The following is a 16305-nucleotide window of genomic DNA, read 5'->3' as shown; positions in this document are numbered from 1 at the left end:
GCTCCAAGGAACCCACAGAGGGTCTCACCAAGGGAAAAAGCAGCCTTCTTGTAGGAATTGGGAGAAGGAATTGGAAGGAAACAGTGTTGTGATAGACTGAAAGCAGAGCAAGGCCGTGAGTAGCATTTTTTTTTTTTTTGAGATGGAGTCTCACTCTGTTGCCCAGGCTGGAGTAGAGTGGTGGGATCTTGGCTCACTGCAACCTCCACATCTCGGGTTCAAGCAATTCTCCTGCCTCAGCCTCCTGAGTAGCTGGCACTACAGGCACCTGCCACCACGCTCAGCTAATTTTTGTATTTTTAGTAGAGATGGGGTTTCACGATGTTGGCCGGGCTGGTCTTGAACTCCTGACCTCAGATGATGTGAGTAGTATCTTCTTAACATTTAGTAATATTTTTATTAACATGAGTTCTGGTGTGACAGATTCAGAGTTCTGTTTCCTTGGAGACCATAAAGTTAAATGTGGAATGCTGGGTCCCCACATCTCTGAACTGAAGGCTGGAAATAAAGACAGCTTCCTTGGGTCAAGTGATCCTCAGGCTTGAATCATCCAGGCAAGAGTGGGTGTTCCATTCTCATTGATCATCAAATAGCAGTTTCTGACTAGTTTTAGAGTTTTCCAATTTTCTTAGTCCTGTGTCCTTGGTGTTAATTAACAAGAGCAGTTTTTACAGATTCACATCAATATAGAAAAATGTAAAAAGAAAGTTTTGACTGAAGCAGGAAGAGACAATAGATGTGAAATTCTTTTTTGCTGTTGTTGTCTTTTTGTTTTTGAGACAGGGTCTCACTCTGTTGCCCAGGCTGGAGTGCAATGGCGTGATCATAGCTCACTGCAGCCTCAACCTCCTGGGCTTAAACAATCCTCCTGCCTCAGCCTCCTGAATAGCTGAGACTACAGGTGTGCACTACCACACCAAGATAATTAATAGGTGTGACATTCCAAAATAAGTTGTCAGAGCAAGAAGCAAATCTTAAAAGGAAATATCCTAGCCCCTTGGTGACTCTTAAAAGTGCCTCACCCAAAATAGGATCATAAAAGGGCAGAGGAAGTGGAGTTCAGGAAAGAATCTATGAAGATGTTTTCTCTGAAGAAAGCAATTCTGTAACTCCTACTTCTTTGAGACCTTTCTCCTTAAACTCACTAGAGAGGCAGTGTCAGTGAGGCAGACCATGAAGGCAACTTGATTTGTGTCCCCTGGTATTTGGAGACAAATCTCAAGCGGAGAGGCTGAAGATACTGGCTTGAGGCAGCAGTGGGGCAGTGGTGGAGAGAGAGAACACTGAAGACCAGTCTGCACACAGCCAGCTGCACTTTTACCAACCATGGGCGTGAAGTATGGATGAATGTTTGAAGGACCAGATAACAGCTGTTTGTTAGAGACAGCTGGGCTGAAGGAGTTTAAATCCTGCCTACAAGGATCACCTGGAGCAGCCTAGCGACCATTTCCCTTCTTCCCCTGCAACAGGAGACTATAAAGTGACTTGCAGGGAATGAGAAAGCGAGGGGAAGTGTTAGAGAAAATTGCATTGCTCAGGTCAAGAGAAGTGGAGTTGGATGTTTCAAGTACAGGTCTCTAAGAACCCAAGAAAGGACCCAAGAAGGAAGCGCACATTTTAGTCATTGTCCAGGCTTGGAGAGCAACCCCTGCTAGCAATGCACCAGTTAAGCATGAGCTTGCTAGTCCTGGACTCTTCCCCCTTCTTTTTGCAACCTGAATTTGAAGGGGATTCTAGGGGGATAGAGAGAAGGATCCTTTCCCCCTTTTTGGAGTTCCATAGCTTGGCTGCATGGGACCCTTTCTGGGGAAGCAGAGGGAAAGTTTAACTGTAAATGAAGCTTGAAGTGTTGATCAATGGCATTTACATTAAAATTAAAGCTGTATATTGTGATTTAAACTGACCAAATGATTTTTATTACCTGTGAGCAATCAGAAAAATTTCGGGATCACCCAAGTTTTCATCCAGGGGTGGGGACAGATGTCCTCATATGGAATGCCTGTGGAAGGGATGGTGGCAGATCGAGGTTTGCCATCTGCTTCCCTTCACGCCTCTGTCCTGCTTGTTCTGCAAGCTGGTCTCATCTGAGCCCAGAGCAGCAGGCTAGTTCACTGACACTCATAGATTTGGCAGGAGCATTTGCTCTTTGAATACATTGATGTCAGGAGGTACACTTCAGATAGGGAAACAGGAAATTACTAGAAGACCTGAACAAGAATGGCAACTTGAAACTGGAAGACACAAGGGTACTGGGTGTCTGGAAGCCAACTGAAGTAGAAAGATTTCCAGAGAATGTGGGAAATTACCATCCAAGCCTTCGGCCTTGGCCTCTAGGTCTCCAGTTTACTATAAACAGCAGGTGAAGACTTTCAGTAACTAGAAATGAAGCCTCATTGACTGGCGATTGAAAATGTCAGGGGTGCAATGAATGCCTGTCTGGTAATCTGCCCAGTGTGTCTTCTCTGGGAAACCTCTGCTCATAAACAGGGATGGGCCCTGGCAGCCATACTGGTCCCCTGCAGCCCCCATCATCTATGATTAGGGTTAGGGTTAGGCAGGTGATTTAGTCCTTGTGGGTGCAGCTCTGGAACATCATTTCTCTGACACTGGGACATAGGAGCCAGGGGCTGGTTATCAGAATAGGAGAATAGAGCACAGGTGTAGAGAGAGCACCTGCTATGGAAAAAAATTCCATTGAGTTCCTCCTGGCTTTTCAGGTCTGCAATCTGGGTCTTCCTGAGGACTAACTTATTTTTGCCTTTGGGTTCTATTATACATCTATCTAATCTATCAATCAACGATCTATTATCTATCTATCAACTATCTATTATCTATCATCTATCTATCTATCAACTATCTATTATCTATCATCTATATCTATCTATCTATCTATCTATCTATCTATCATCTATTTTAGAGACAGGGTCTTACTCTGTTGCCCAGGCTGGAACGCAGTGGCAAAATCTCTGTTCACTGCAGCCTAGAACTCCTGGCCTCAAGCAATCCTCCCACCCCAGCCTCCCGAGTAGCTAGGACTACAGCTGCACACCACCAAACCTGGCTAATTTTTAAATTTTTTGTAAAGATTTCTTGCTATGTTGCTCAGGCTGGTGTTGATTTCCTGGCCTCAAGTAATCTTTCCACCTTGGCCTCCAAAGTTGTTGAGATTATGGGCACGGGCTACTGTATGCAGCCTCTTCTGTCTATCTAATGAATTTCTGTCCTCTATTAGGGTGAAGAGATAGCTTTTCAGTGGCTTTGAAGCATTGTGCCAAATATTTCAAAGATCACATTTTAAAATCTACTTTTTGATTTATTTAGTTGCTGCAAATTTTGACTTATCTGTCACTAATCAGCTGGATGTACTGAGATACTTTGACATTTCCTAATGTCTGGTGCTTTCTCTTTCTGGCCCTCCATAGTGAGGGCTGGCTCTCTTCCCTTATAGGTATCTGCTAATGCTGGAGGCTCAACTGATAAAGTAAAGATAGCCATCCCAAGAAGCAGGCGGAAAGGCTGGGGCTAATAGAACAGATCTCTACTCCAGGGGCTTCAACTCTGCCCTAGTTCTGGTCAAATAGGATTAATACTGCTCACCGTTACTATCCTAAAAGGGCTGTCATGGTTGAAAGTGGGCATTTACTATTTTCAGTGTCTTTTGTTGCTGGAATAAAGGAGATGATAATATGAAACAAAAATCAGGTTGCTTCTCCTCATATTTTGCTCAGCTCCCAAGCATTCAGAATGTCGTTACTAATTAGACATTTGTTTCAACATTCTGGGACCATCCAGGCTAGGCAATCTTGTGATGTGGGGAAAGTTGACTGGTTATGCAATGGCTTTGCATTAGATCCCCTGCTCCCTTGCAGGCGCTGAATGCTCTTCTGTTGTTCTCTGGATCTAGAACCCTGTCCCTTTTCTCTGGGATGGCTCCTACTGATGTTTCAGCTTATTCCTCATTTGCTGCAGGACAGTCTCCTTGGCCCCATAGTACTCTTGATTTCCCCATCACCTGTGCAGTAATAGTTTCTCTATAGATCCACCAGTCTTGTCTTATTCATTGTTATATCCACAGATCTAACCTATTTCTAGTAAACAGTAGGTTCTTCCTAGATCTATTCCTGATGATTGGCTTAATGAATGAATGCTCATTTTACTGGTGACTCTGAAAAAGGAAAAAAAAATAATGATTTTACTCCACTATCAGCAACTCGATGTTGCCTGTCAGGAATCCTTGTAACAAAATACAAAGTTATCATTGCCTACAAGGTCCTCACCTCCTTCTCCAACCTGTCTAGTAGCACTCTCCTTATGCACCATGATACCCATGCTGGCTTTCTCTCTGTTCTTGCTATACATCACTTTTCTTCCTACTTCAAGTCCTTTGTTCTTGCTATTTTATCTGCCCTGGAGTTTTGCTAAGTTGGTGTTTTCTTATTTAGGTGGTGCCTCAAATCTTAGAGCATTTCTCTTAGATCATTTCTCCTTCAAGCATTTTTCTCCTTTCCCAAAATTAAGTGTGTCTCCCATCCCTCTGGTCACTGTTTTCTTCTTTGCCCTGATCCCGGTCTGCAAGTTTATCTTTTTATTGGATCATTGTCCATCTTCTACTGATAAAAATAGCTGCAAGTCTGTCTTGTTCAAGGCTATACTCTGAGTGCTTAGTAGAAAGCCTCGTTCATTGCAGTATCTAGTATTTGATGATTAATATTGATTACGTTTGATGAGTAAATGAATAAAAGAATAATCTTAGACATACATTATTTAATCCCAGTGAAAGAATGTTAGTGATGGAATTTCAGGTGTTATTGTAGAAGAAACTTTTGAAGGGTATTCCCTACAGTTTGTTCATACTAGGCTAAGTTCCTCTTCTTTTCCTTACACAATGTAAAAATATTAGATCTCAAAACTATTTGCTCAAAGTACTTACTTTAGGACACGTAGTTTTAGACTACAGTTTAGAATTACAGTTATTATTAGAAAGGTTTGGTAAAAACTCTTTTTGTTAGGCAATAAGGTTATTCTGTCCTCCAAAGAGCTTTACTTTATTCTCAGGAAGTAAGAGAGAAAAAAGAATTTCTTGTCTTCTTTCTATCAGGTGTTTTGCCCTTACTTCTCTTTAAGTTTATGTTTACCTTAACATTCCTTTCCTTCCTCAGGTTTGCTTTTTGTCTATCTCCATTTTTCACTATTACGTAATTCACGGAGTTGCTGGGGGGAAGTGCTTAATTTCAAATAGCCTGTTTTAGAACTTTGCGAGAATGACAAGAACAAACAGAATGTTAAGGCAGCTAGAGAGAGTTAAGTGAGAGTGGTCCCTAGGTGAGAAATGCTTCTTGCCTTCTAGGCTGACACCAGTTCTGGGGGATGTGTTCTGAGAGCTAATATTAACTGCAGGTCATTGATCCTTATCTCAATCCCCTTCCTCTCCCTTCAGCTTTCCATTCAAAGTCTCTATCACATCTTGAAGTGTTGTCGCATTATTTTTTTTTCTGATAATTCCCTCCATTAGCTGAGCTTTCCAATTTATATTACCTGATTTTTTTTTGTCTTCTGCTTTTTACTACCCCTTTTTCTAAAGCTTTATTGATTGTGTACTTTGGATTCTAATTCTTCCTATAAGAGTCTTCCTGTAATTCTGTTTGCAGTGTAGTGCTGTCCACATTATGTGTTGGTTGCATGATAGGAAGGAGTATGGGGGCACCTCGGTCACATATGTAAAGTTCTTTAAGAGAGCTGAAGGGCGCTGATACCAGTTCATGTTTTTTTGGGGTAGCCCTCAGATATTAAGCATGTTTACTGTATTTTCTTCTATTGTGAAAGAATCAGTTCTCTGGATTTCCTTAAAGTTTGTCTTTACCATTCTCCGCACCCTACTCATTTTTCTATTTAAGAATTTTTTTTTTCTAATCATGTAGTACATGTTCAATATGGAACACAAAAAGGTAATAAGAAAAAAAGTCACCTACAGTGTCGCCAAAGGTGAAAACACCTTATGTCTTTTTTCGTGCATAACAATATCCCTCTCAATCTTATGCAGCATTTTTAAACCTAGGAGACTTGTCTGAATGCAAAGGAAGTTAAAGATTACGTTATTCACCAAGTTCATACTGAAATTAGAGAATCGCAGCGGCTTAAGAAAACTCGCATCTGGCGAATGAACCTGCGTATCCGGGGTTCTCCTCAGGGAGGTTGCTCGTCCATGAAACACCCCCCAGTCTGCAGCCACCTGGGAGTGGGAACCAAGGGCGAGCGAACCGGGCGGGCAGGGGTGGAACTTGCGGGGACTGCGGGTATGAGGAGGAGCTACAGAGCTGTCACCAATCAGAGCCCAGCTTTGTTTTCTCTTGCCGACCAATGAGGGAGTTCTTCTGGAGAGGCTGTCTTCAAGTCTGAGACGCCTATCGCCTTCGCAGCCTATCAGCAGGCCCCTCTTACCCGCGGGCGGTGCAGCCCCGCCCCGCCCCTCCAACCGCGGTCCCGCCCCTCCGAGGGTGGGGGCCGTGTTGGTTACTAGCCGGGCTGGAGGCGGGGGCCGGGCTCCCACTGGGCTCGTGCGTTCTGCGCCCGCCGCGGCGGTGCCGAGCCCGCTGGCTCCCGATTGTCCTCTGCGGCGGTGGCGGTCGCTGCCTCCTTGCCTCCGGGCCCGGGGCTGCAGGGGCCAGAGTGAGTGCGCCTCCTGCCCGCGGACCGCGGCAGCCCAGAGCAGGTAATGGGGCGCCTCTGGGGAGCGCCTGTCGGAGCCCAGGGCTAGGCTCGGGCGGTGGGGTCGGCCCGCGAAGCTGCTCCCTGCGCCGGCGACCGGGCCGAGCGGTGCCGCGGTCCTCCGGAGCCTCCTGCCGGCCTCTAGGCGCCTCAGCCCGGGAGCCCGCGGCGGGCACCTTGTGAGGAGGTGGGGGCGGGGCCGGGGCAGGGGCGGGGCCGCCTCGGGCGGGACCCTGAGGACCCCTGGAGACCCCTGTTGACGCGCGGGACTCCGGGCGGGGGCGGTGGCGGGGCCGACCCAGGGCGGGGAGGACCGGCAGGTGGAGGAAAAACTGCGGAGTTGAGTCAGAGTCCGGCTCCCCGGGGAAAAGAACCGACTGAAAGGGAGCGATAAGCTGGCTGGCTTCTTTTTTTTCTTTCCCTAAGCCAGAAAGGCGTCTCACCTGGGTCGTGTTAATTACATGTTTTCTGAGAACAGGCGTTTGGCCGTGTAATCCACACGATAGCATTATTTATTTACTTATTTGCTATTTAAAAAATTAAAAGCAGCATTTAGCGTGAATCTATTTGGGGGCTTTTTCTTAAGTGACAGGTAGACCCAGCCGAGTAACTCAGCTTTGTCTGGGCTGAAGTGGGGAGCGGTGAGGTAGGAATGAGGGGGAGGAGTGTTCGTGAGGAATGCCTGTGCAGGTTTGAAAGGATTGTGGGGGTGGGACCTTGTTTCTGTCACTGTGCCATGGGTGGGAGTAGAATTGTGATTTTTTTCTTTTTCTAATTTTTTAAAAAATATTCACATTAAAAAAGGGGGGGGGCTCTCTAAAAACAGTCTCTGTACTCGAGGCTTTGGGGATGCACCTGCTAGTCAGGCAGTAATAGTTTGCAGGTAAATCCTGGGTTATTAATTACGTAATTTGATTTACTTATAAAGAAGTATCTTGAATTGTTGCTGCCTTTCCTTTGACTTGCTCAATATATTGCTTGTTTACAAGTGAATTGATGAAGGTCACTGAGTTTTAGCGGTAATGTCACAGCGATGGCCCTTGGAGAGTTTTCTATGCTCAGGTTCACTCTGGTTCTATAAAAACAGTATTTCCATTTAATCGTGAAGCTCATAGCACTCTATCAATTATATAGTATGCCATCCTCCTACTCTTCTGAGGCAGGCTGTGCATGTCCATTTTACAGGTATGTCAACTGAAAGCCCTAGAAATGAAAGGAATCCTGCCCCACTTTACTCCTACTTTATTTTATACCTATAATGGATTTAATCCAAAATCTGGGTAAGATTCCCGCCATCAAGCCAACTTCTGCATACCAATTTGATCCCGTATACACAGGTCAGAGGTGGAGATGCTTATTTTCAAGTAAAGAAATATTATCTGTGAGGTTTTTCTTTCCATTCAGGTTGCTTAGCTAGTTTGAATTTCAGGTGAAAGGTAATTTTCCACACAGGCAAAACAAACAAAAGTTAGGAATGCTGTGTGAAAATCTCTATTTTAAATTTTGGGAAGCTTTCCAAATTAGAGAACCTTATTTGTGTTTGCATCTCTAGCTCAGCATTGAATTTCGGTACCTTTTTTTGAATTGAATAGAAATCATTGATATGCAGAAGGAAAATACTAATGAAGTGTAATGCATTTTGATCATGACTTATGACTTTGTTTCAGGAAGTGTTTACTGTAAATTTATAGATGGATTGAAGAATAATTTCTTAATTAGAATAACTTGACCAAAGGAGTTTGGGCATTAGTGTGGGACAGGCTGAAATGGGTAGTTGGGAGTAGCCGCTTGTATGATGTAAAGGCTTAGGGAATTCTAGAGAATTGTTAGGTTTTGTTAAATTTACTAGTTATCAGGAACATGAAAATGTCTTATGGATTACTGAATGGAACTCTTTTTTTTTTTTTTTTTTTGAGGTGGAGTCTCACTCTGTTGTCCAGGCTGGAGTGCAGTGGCTCACTGTGATCTCTGCCTCCCTGGTTCAAGTGATTCTCCTGCCTCAGCCTCTTGAGTAGCTGGGACTACAGGCGCATGCCACCACGCCCAGCTATTTTTTTTTTTTTAAATATTTTTGTAGAGATGGGGTTTCACTATGTTGGCCAGGCTGGTCTCGAACTCCTGACCTCAAGTGATCTGCCTGCCTTGGCCTCCCAAAGTGCTGGGATTACAGGCATGAGCCACTGCACCCAGCCTGAATGTAACTGTTCTAATCATGAAGTTATCTCTTGTTTTGTGGCTAATACCTCTGTTTCACATGTACATTTTAACATATTCATGTAACATATAAGGCAACTCTTCTTACACAAGGCTGTCACTCTAGCCCAGCATTTATTTACTTATTTATGTTTTAGTGGCCTTATTTAACTTTTACTCTCCTGTCAAAATTTCTAGCACCCAAGCAAAAATTTCCATAAAGGAACTTTTATCATCTGTTGATTATACAGAAAATGAATCATTTATTCTCATAAGCCCAGCCCTCTTGCATTGTGGGACACTGGAAAGATATTTTGGCTGTTTGTAAAGTATTTGCTTGTATTCTTACCTGAAGCTTTGACTTCTCCCCCTCCCCCAATGGTTTTCAGAGTTTCTGTGACTTTTTTCTTTAAATTAATTATGACACTACCTGACTTCCACTAGATGGTGCACTGGGGGCCGCTTACTGGAGATTTCAAACAGATTTTTGTTTTTCCTTGTTATAAACATTTCACTGACAAAGATATAAAGGTACTGCAGCTGTTTCTCTCCTAATTGCAATTCAGACAAAATTGTAATGAATGACTTAAGTCTTGAGTTTTGGCCAGGCATGGTGGCTCACGCCTGTAATCCCAGCACTTTGGGAGGCCGAGGCGGGTGGATCACGAGGTCAGGAGATTGAGACCATCCTGGCTAACACGGTGAAACCCTGTCTCTACTAAAAAATAGAAAAAATTAGCCGGGCGCGGTGGTGGGCGCCTGTAATCCCAGCTACTCGGGAGGCTGAGGCAGGAGAATTGGCCTGAACCCAAGAGGCAGAGCTTGCAGTAAGCTGAGATCGTGCCACTGCACTCCAGCCTGGGCCACAGAGCGAGACTCCGTCTCAAAAAAAAAAAAAAAGTCTTGAATTTTGTTAAATGAGATACATTCGGAAGGAAAGGGTATTCCTTCATTTTGAATTTAAAGTGAAGGAAATTGTTAGTCAGGCTCACTCTCTGAAGATACTGTGTTTTTTACAAACTGAAGGTTCGTTGGCAACCCTGCAAGTCGATTGGTGCTATTTTTCCAATAGTATATGTTCATTTTATGTGTCTCTGTCATATTTTGGTAATTCTCACAATATTGCAAACTTTTCATTGTTATTCTGTCTGTTATGGTGATCTCTGGTCAGTGATCTTTGATGTTACGATTCTAATTGTTTTGGGGCTCCATGAACCGCACCTATATAATATGGTGAACTTAACTGATAAATGTTACATATGTTCTGATATCTCCACCAACTGGCCATTCCCCAACTCTCTTCCTCTCCCCAGGCCTCCCTATTCCCTGAGACACAACAATATTGAAATTAGGCCAATTAATAACTCTACATTGGCATCTAAGTATTCAAGTGAATGGAGAGTTGCGTGTCTCCAACTTTAAATCAAAAAGCTACAAATGAGTGAGCTTAGTGAGGAGGTCATGACAAAAGCTGAAACAGGCCAAAAGCTAGGCCTCTTGCACCAAACAAGAGAGCTCTGAATGCAAAGGAAAGGTTCTTGAAAGAAACTAAAAGTGTTACTCCGCTGAACGTCCAAATGATAAGAAAGTGAAACAGCCTTATTGCTAATATAGAGAAGGTTTTAGTGGTCTGGATAGAAGATCAGACCAGCCACAACATTCCCTTAAGCCAGCAGAGCAAAACCCTAACTCTCTTCAATTCGATGAAGGCTGAGAGAGGTAAGGAAGTTACAGAAGAAAAGTTGGAAGCTAGAAGAGGTTGGTTCATGAGGTTTAAGGAAAGAAGCTGCTTCCCTAACGTAAAAGTGCAAGGTGAAGCAGCAAATGCTGATATAGAAGCTGTAGCATGTTATCCAGAATATCTAGCTAAGATCACTGATGAAGGTGGCTACACTGAACAACAGATTTTCAGTGTAGATGAAACAGCCTTATATTGGAAGAAGATGCCGTCTCGGACTTTCTTAGCTAGAAGGAAGTCAGTGCTTCACCTCAAAGGCCAGGCTGACTCTTTTGTTTGGAGCTAGTGCAGCTGGTGACTTTAAGTTGAAGCCACTGCTCATCTACCATTCCAAAAATTGTTAAGCATCATGCAAAATCTACTCTGCCTGTGCTCTATAAATGGAGCGACAAAGCCTGGATGACAGTACATCTGTTTACGGCGTGGTTTACTGAATCTGTTAAGCTCACTGTCGAGACCCACTGCTCAGAAGAAAGGGTACCATTGAACAAGTGCTGCTCGTTGACAGTGCACCTGGTCACCCAAGAGCTCTGATGGAGATGTACAAGGAAATTAATGTTTTCATACCTGCTAACACAACATCCACTCTGTACCCATGGATCTAGGAGTCATTTCAACTTTCAAGAGTTTTATTTAAGAAGCACATCTTGTAAAGCTATAGCTGCCATAGATAGTGATTGTTCTGATGGATCTTGGCTAAGTAAATTGAAAACCTGGAAAGGATTCACAATTCTAGATGCCATTAAGGGCATTTGTGATTCAAAGGAGGAGGTCAAAATGTCAACATTAACAGGAGTTTAGAAGAAGTTGATTCCAGCTCTCATGGATGACTTTGAGGGGTTCAAGACTTCAGTGGAAGAAGTACCTGCAGATGTGGTGGAAATAGTAAGAGAACTAGAATTAGAAGTAGACCCTGAAAACATGACTGAATTGCTGCAATCTTATTATCAAACTCGAATGGATGAAGAGTTGCTTCTTCTGAATGAGCAAAGAAAGTGGCTTCTTGAGAGAGAGTCTATTCTTGGTGAAGATGCTGTGAGCATTGTTGAAATGACAATGAACGATTTACAATATTCTGTAAACTTGGTTAATTAAGCAGTGGCAGGGTATGATAGGATTGACTTCAATTGTGAATGAGGTTCTACTGTGGGTGAAATGCTACCAAAAGAGAGATCTTTTTTGAAAGGTAGAGTCAGTTGATGTGGCAAACTTCATTTTTTTTATTTTTTTGAGACGGAGTCTTGCTCTGTTGCCCAGGCTGGAGTGCAATGGCGCGATCTTGGCTCACTGCAACCTCCGCCTCCCAGGTTTAAGAGATTCTCCTGTCTCAGCCTCCTGAGTAGCTGGGATTACAGGTGCACACTGCCACGGCTGGCTAATTTTTTATATTTTAGTAGAGATGGGGTTTCACTCTGTTGACCAGGCTGGTTTTGAACTCCTGAGCTCACGCAGTCCACCCACCTCGGCCTCCCAAAGTGTTAGGATTACAGGCATGAGCCACAGCGCCCGGCCTTATTGTTTTCTTATTTTAAGAAATTGCCACAGCCATCCATCTTTCAGCAGCCAGCACCTTGTTCAGTCAGCAGCCATCAACATCAAGGCAAAACCCTCCACCAGCAAAAAGATTATGACTCCCTGAAGGCTCGGATGATCACTAGCATTTTAAAAAAATTATAAAGCATTTTAAAATTAAGAGCTAATGCTATTGCCAACATAATAGACACAGTATACTGTAAATATAACTTCTATATGCACTTGGAAAGCAGAAACATTTCTGTTACCTTATTGCAGTGTTAGTTTTACTAAGGTGGTCTGGAATGGAACATGTGATATCTTCAAGGTATGCCTACGATTTCAGAAATAACCTCTCCTATTGAACCCTCTGATTCTCCCTGTGTTCAGAAACCCAGACCAAAGTGTAGGTTTATTGGTCTTTATTTATGAGTAGTTGAATTTTTTTTAATGTCTTGTGTTTTGTTTAAATTTTATGTAAACTGCGGCTTAGCTCTTTGAGCATAGTCTTATGCTTTGCTTTCTTAGATTACTGAGTCTTTAAAAGAACTGGTAAAGTGCATATGTGTGGAAAGATTATTTGCTACCTACTATGAACAGATACTTAAGTAAAAAAACAAAAACAAAAAAACCCAAGATGTTTTTTCCAGGCATATAAATGTTTTTTTCTTGAAGAGGCATTTAGTCTTTCTATTTACTAGAACATTATCAGCTTGCTTTACTTATGAAAGAGAGGAGACCATTCTTTTCTCTGTGAATTTAGGAGCTATTTGTCAGGCTTGTTTATTACTGATTGGGTTGCTTGTTACTGATTGTTAGAGAAGGGAGATGAAAATACATAGCAGTTGCAATATCCATTTTGGGTATAGAACTGGCAATGTTAGTGGAGATTAAAGACTAGCTGGTACGACTGCATTTTGCAAGATATTTTGAAGACAACTTTGGACTTTGAAAATGCAGGATAGGAATCTAAGTGAGAAAGTCTTTCAGTGGTTGAGGTGTGTGTGTGTTCACTTCAGTTGCACTGAACTGTGGGTGGGGAGGAGAGCAATGGTAAATTGTTTCTTACCAGAACACTGCCAGTTCTTAGGGGATTTGGTGGAGATTTGGGAGAGAGAAAATAAATAGGATTCAGCCCTTCTAGGAAGGTCATTCTTGGCAGTGCCTTCAGCCCTTAGGAGAGCGTGGGCATGGAAAAGGTGGGTGGTTGTAAGTAGCCAGGCAGATTAAAAGGCTGCTTCCTAGAGTTTTCTTTACCTTTGATGACCTTAATCAGGTCATTAAGCATTTTAAGACAGGTTTATAGCTCTCCTGTGGTCCAAGCTTGGACTAAGTACTCCTTAATCTTCAATTTTATGTTTTAAATTTTTGGAATAAGTAGAAACCTGAAATTTATAAAATTAATGACTTGAGTATGTGAGTGAATAGCTTCAGAGAGTTATTTGGCTTATGGAAGATTTCAGATGATGGTAGGTGCTTGAATATACTTATTTCTCATACTCTGTCTTCTATCCCTTTAACAACAAAAAAAGGCCTTATTAGAAATAGGCAAACTTGAATACACATAGAGCTGTACTGCTGAAATTGAGTACTTGAGTTGGGGAGAAAAGACTCCTGGTCTAGATATAGCTTTGAAAAGAGAAGGATCAGGTAGGATGCCGTACACGGCAGGTGTATGCAGGGACAGGGATAACGTTAACCCCTTTTGCTGTGAATATTGTCAGAGGGTCTGATGTGTAATTAGGCATCCCTTAGCTTCACTCCTGATAAAAACACACTCTTGGACAGTTTCTCTGTATGTGCACTTAAAGCAGTTTGAATCTTGTTAATCAAATATTTCTCGGGGTTGTAACTTCTTTTTTGGCATTGGGAAGACTGTTGAAGTCATGTTGTAAAAATTTGGAGTTGAGCCTGGGATCAAAATTTGGAGTTATGGCCCAAGATTTATCAAGCTTCTGCTGATATTCAAAATATTGTTTTTTTCTCTTCCTATTATGGCTTCTGATTACTTCTGAAGAGTGAGTTCAGACCTCTGTGCTCTAACGCTCATCAGAGTATCCTTTTTGTACATAGTATAATCAGGATAGAGATTAGGCATTTTGTCAAGTTTGGGAGAAAGAAGTTGAGCAGTGAGGAAATGAACTAACACTGTTTTCGTTTCTTCATAGTCATTTTAAATAGGATACAAATTTTATATTTTAGAAGTTTCAAAATGGCAGTAATTTCACCTTTCACATTATGCTTAGTATGAAAAATTTCTACCAGTGGTTCTCAAACTTTAGCATACCTTGGGATCACACGGAGGGCTTGTCAAACCTTAGGCAGCTGCCTTCCAGCCCCAGAATTTCTGATCAGTCGGTCTGGGAGGGGAGGTCCTGGCGATTTGCATTTCTAATAAGTTCTAAGACCATGTGCTACAGCCACTGCAGGGGCCAGCCACTCTAGGGGGAAACGTAAGTGTAGTGGTTAACACTTTGAAAGACCTGGGTTTGAATCTCTGCTCTGCTGCTTTCTAGTACTTTGACTTTAGGCAAGTTTCTTAACCTCTGTTGTTCCGTCTCTAAAGTGGAAATAATATAGTATTTTGTTGTGAATGTAAGTGGGCTCCAATGTGTAGAAGCTCAGGGAACAGGGCCTTGAAGATTGCAAGCGTGCAATAAATGTTTTCTTTTATCCATAAAAACAGTACGTATATAAAATAAATAGGATCCTGCATCTTATACAATTGAAGCAAAGACAGAAAATTTAATACTTAACCTCATTTCCTGGCACTGTGCTGGGGAAAAAATATGAGTACTCAATTACTTTTTAAGGAGCGAAGGAAAAGTTTGTGGATCCTAGTAATTTTCCAGAAACACTTTTTAGAGACATAGCCCATTCATATCGATGCTGCCTCCTCCCTCTTCCCCTTCAAAAAGTTTGCATTCTTTAATCACCGTATGTTGGACTCTCACAATAATCCTTATAGTTTACATTTTATATAACAGGTATTTTGAAGGTTGTTTCTGGGAGCTGAATGACAGGAAGTACCTGAAAGTCATCTTTAGAACACACTGTCACCTGTACTATGACAACTTTGTATTTGATGACCTTGAACGCAGTTCTTCTTGAGACGGAGTCTTGCTCTGTCCCCCAGGCTGGAGTGCAGTGGTGTGATCTCAGCTCACTGCAGGCTCCACCTCCCGGCTTCACGCCATTCTCCTGCCTCAGCCTCCAGTTTAAAACATATTTAAACTGGACTACAGGCACCCGGCTAATTTTTTTGTATTTTTAGTAGAGACAGGGTTTCACTGTGTTAGCCAGGATTGTCTGGATCTCCTGATCTCATGATCCGCCCGCCTCGGCCTCCCAAAGTGCTGGGATTACAGGCATGAGCCACCACGCCCAGCCCTTGAACGCAATTCTTTGGGATCTCATCTCTCGGCTTGCTGAATGCCTGGTTCATTTTCTTTCTGCAGACCTGCGGGATCTCACCTCTGGCTATCCTTTCATTAGTGAAACCCTCTTTCCATCACTTTCTGTCACTATCACTGTCTTACTTGTTAGCTGTTAACACTCTTTTATCATTATCTTATTTGTTTCCTTTTTATTGTTTCCTTCACTAGGACATAAACCCTATGAGGGTAAGGGCTTGATCTTTTGCTACTGGGTCGCTAGGATGGGATGCAGTTCCTGGTATGTAGAGACTGAATACCTGCTGGTTGGGTGAAGGGACCTGTGATGCGGAGCTGCCCTGCTCCGCTCCCTCCCCAGCTCAGGGGCTCAGACTGGAGTTAGCGCTCACTTCATGGCACACTGTGATGATTGGTCCGTGTAGAGTCTCCCACCTTATTTTATTGTATCTTTCCCCTTCATCACCTATCCCCATTCATGTTCTTCCTTGCCCCCAGGGGACCCTCTCTCTGGCATATGCATAATTCCCTTAAGTACGACCAGATTGTTATCTCGTTGACACTTTCACCAGCTGTTGCTCCCTGCATTCTTGCTGGAATGTGGCATTTTCTGACCTTATAATTTTTTCCAATCTGATGCAACAGATGGCGCAATCCAGCACAAAGTGATATGTTATTGTTCTTATTTGCAGCTATCTGATTACTAATGCAGTGGAGTAACCTATCGTATACTGTGTGTGTTTTTCCTCGGTTGAGTTCGCCATT

The 16305-nt window shown here is 42.8% G+C and overlaps 1 protein-coding gene across 3 annotated transcripts in view; it reads left to right on the top strand.

Annotated features, from left to right (window-relative positions):
• MPP7 (MAGUK p55 scaffold protein 7) overlaps positions 1-16305 on the top strand; it is a 284148-nt gene that overhangs the window by 25771 nt on the left and 242072 nt on the right. Inside the window, exon 1 of one of the 3 annotated variants that reach the window (XM_003821435.5) lies at positions 6482-6709. The exons of 1 other annotated variant lie outside the window; for it this stretch is intronic. The gene's annotated coding sequence lies outside the window, so the exon portion shown is untranslated. Of the gene's footprint in view, positions 1-6481; positions 6710-16305 lie in introns of those variants that run through there. One more of the 3 variants, XM_034930201.3, reaches the window with a different exon arrangement.

Source organism: Pan paniscus, chromosome 8 (assembly GCF_029289425.2).
Source record: "Pan paniscus chromosome 8, NHGRI_mPanPan1-v2.0_pri, whole genome shotgun sequence".
Taxonomy (NCBI): Eukaryota; Metazoa; Chordata; class Mammalia; order Primates; family Hominidae; genus Pan; species Pan paniscus.
Note: the sequence above shows the minus strand (reverse complement) of the source record. Positions and strands in the feature narration are given on the sequence as shown.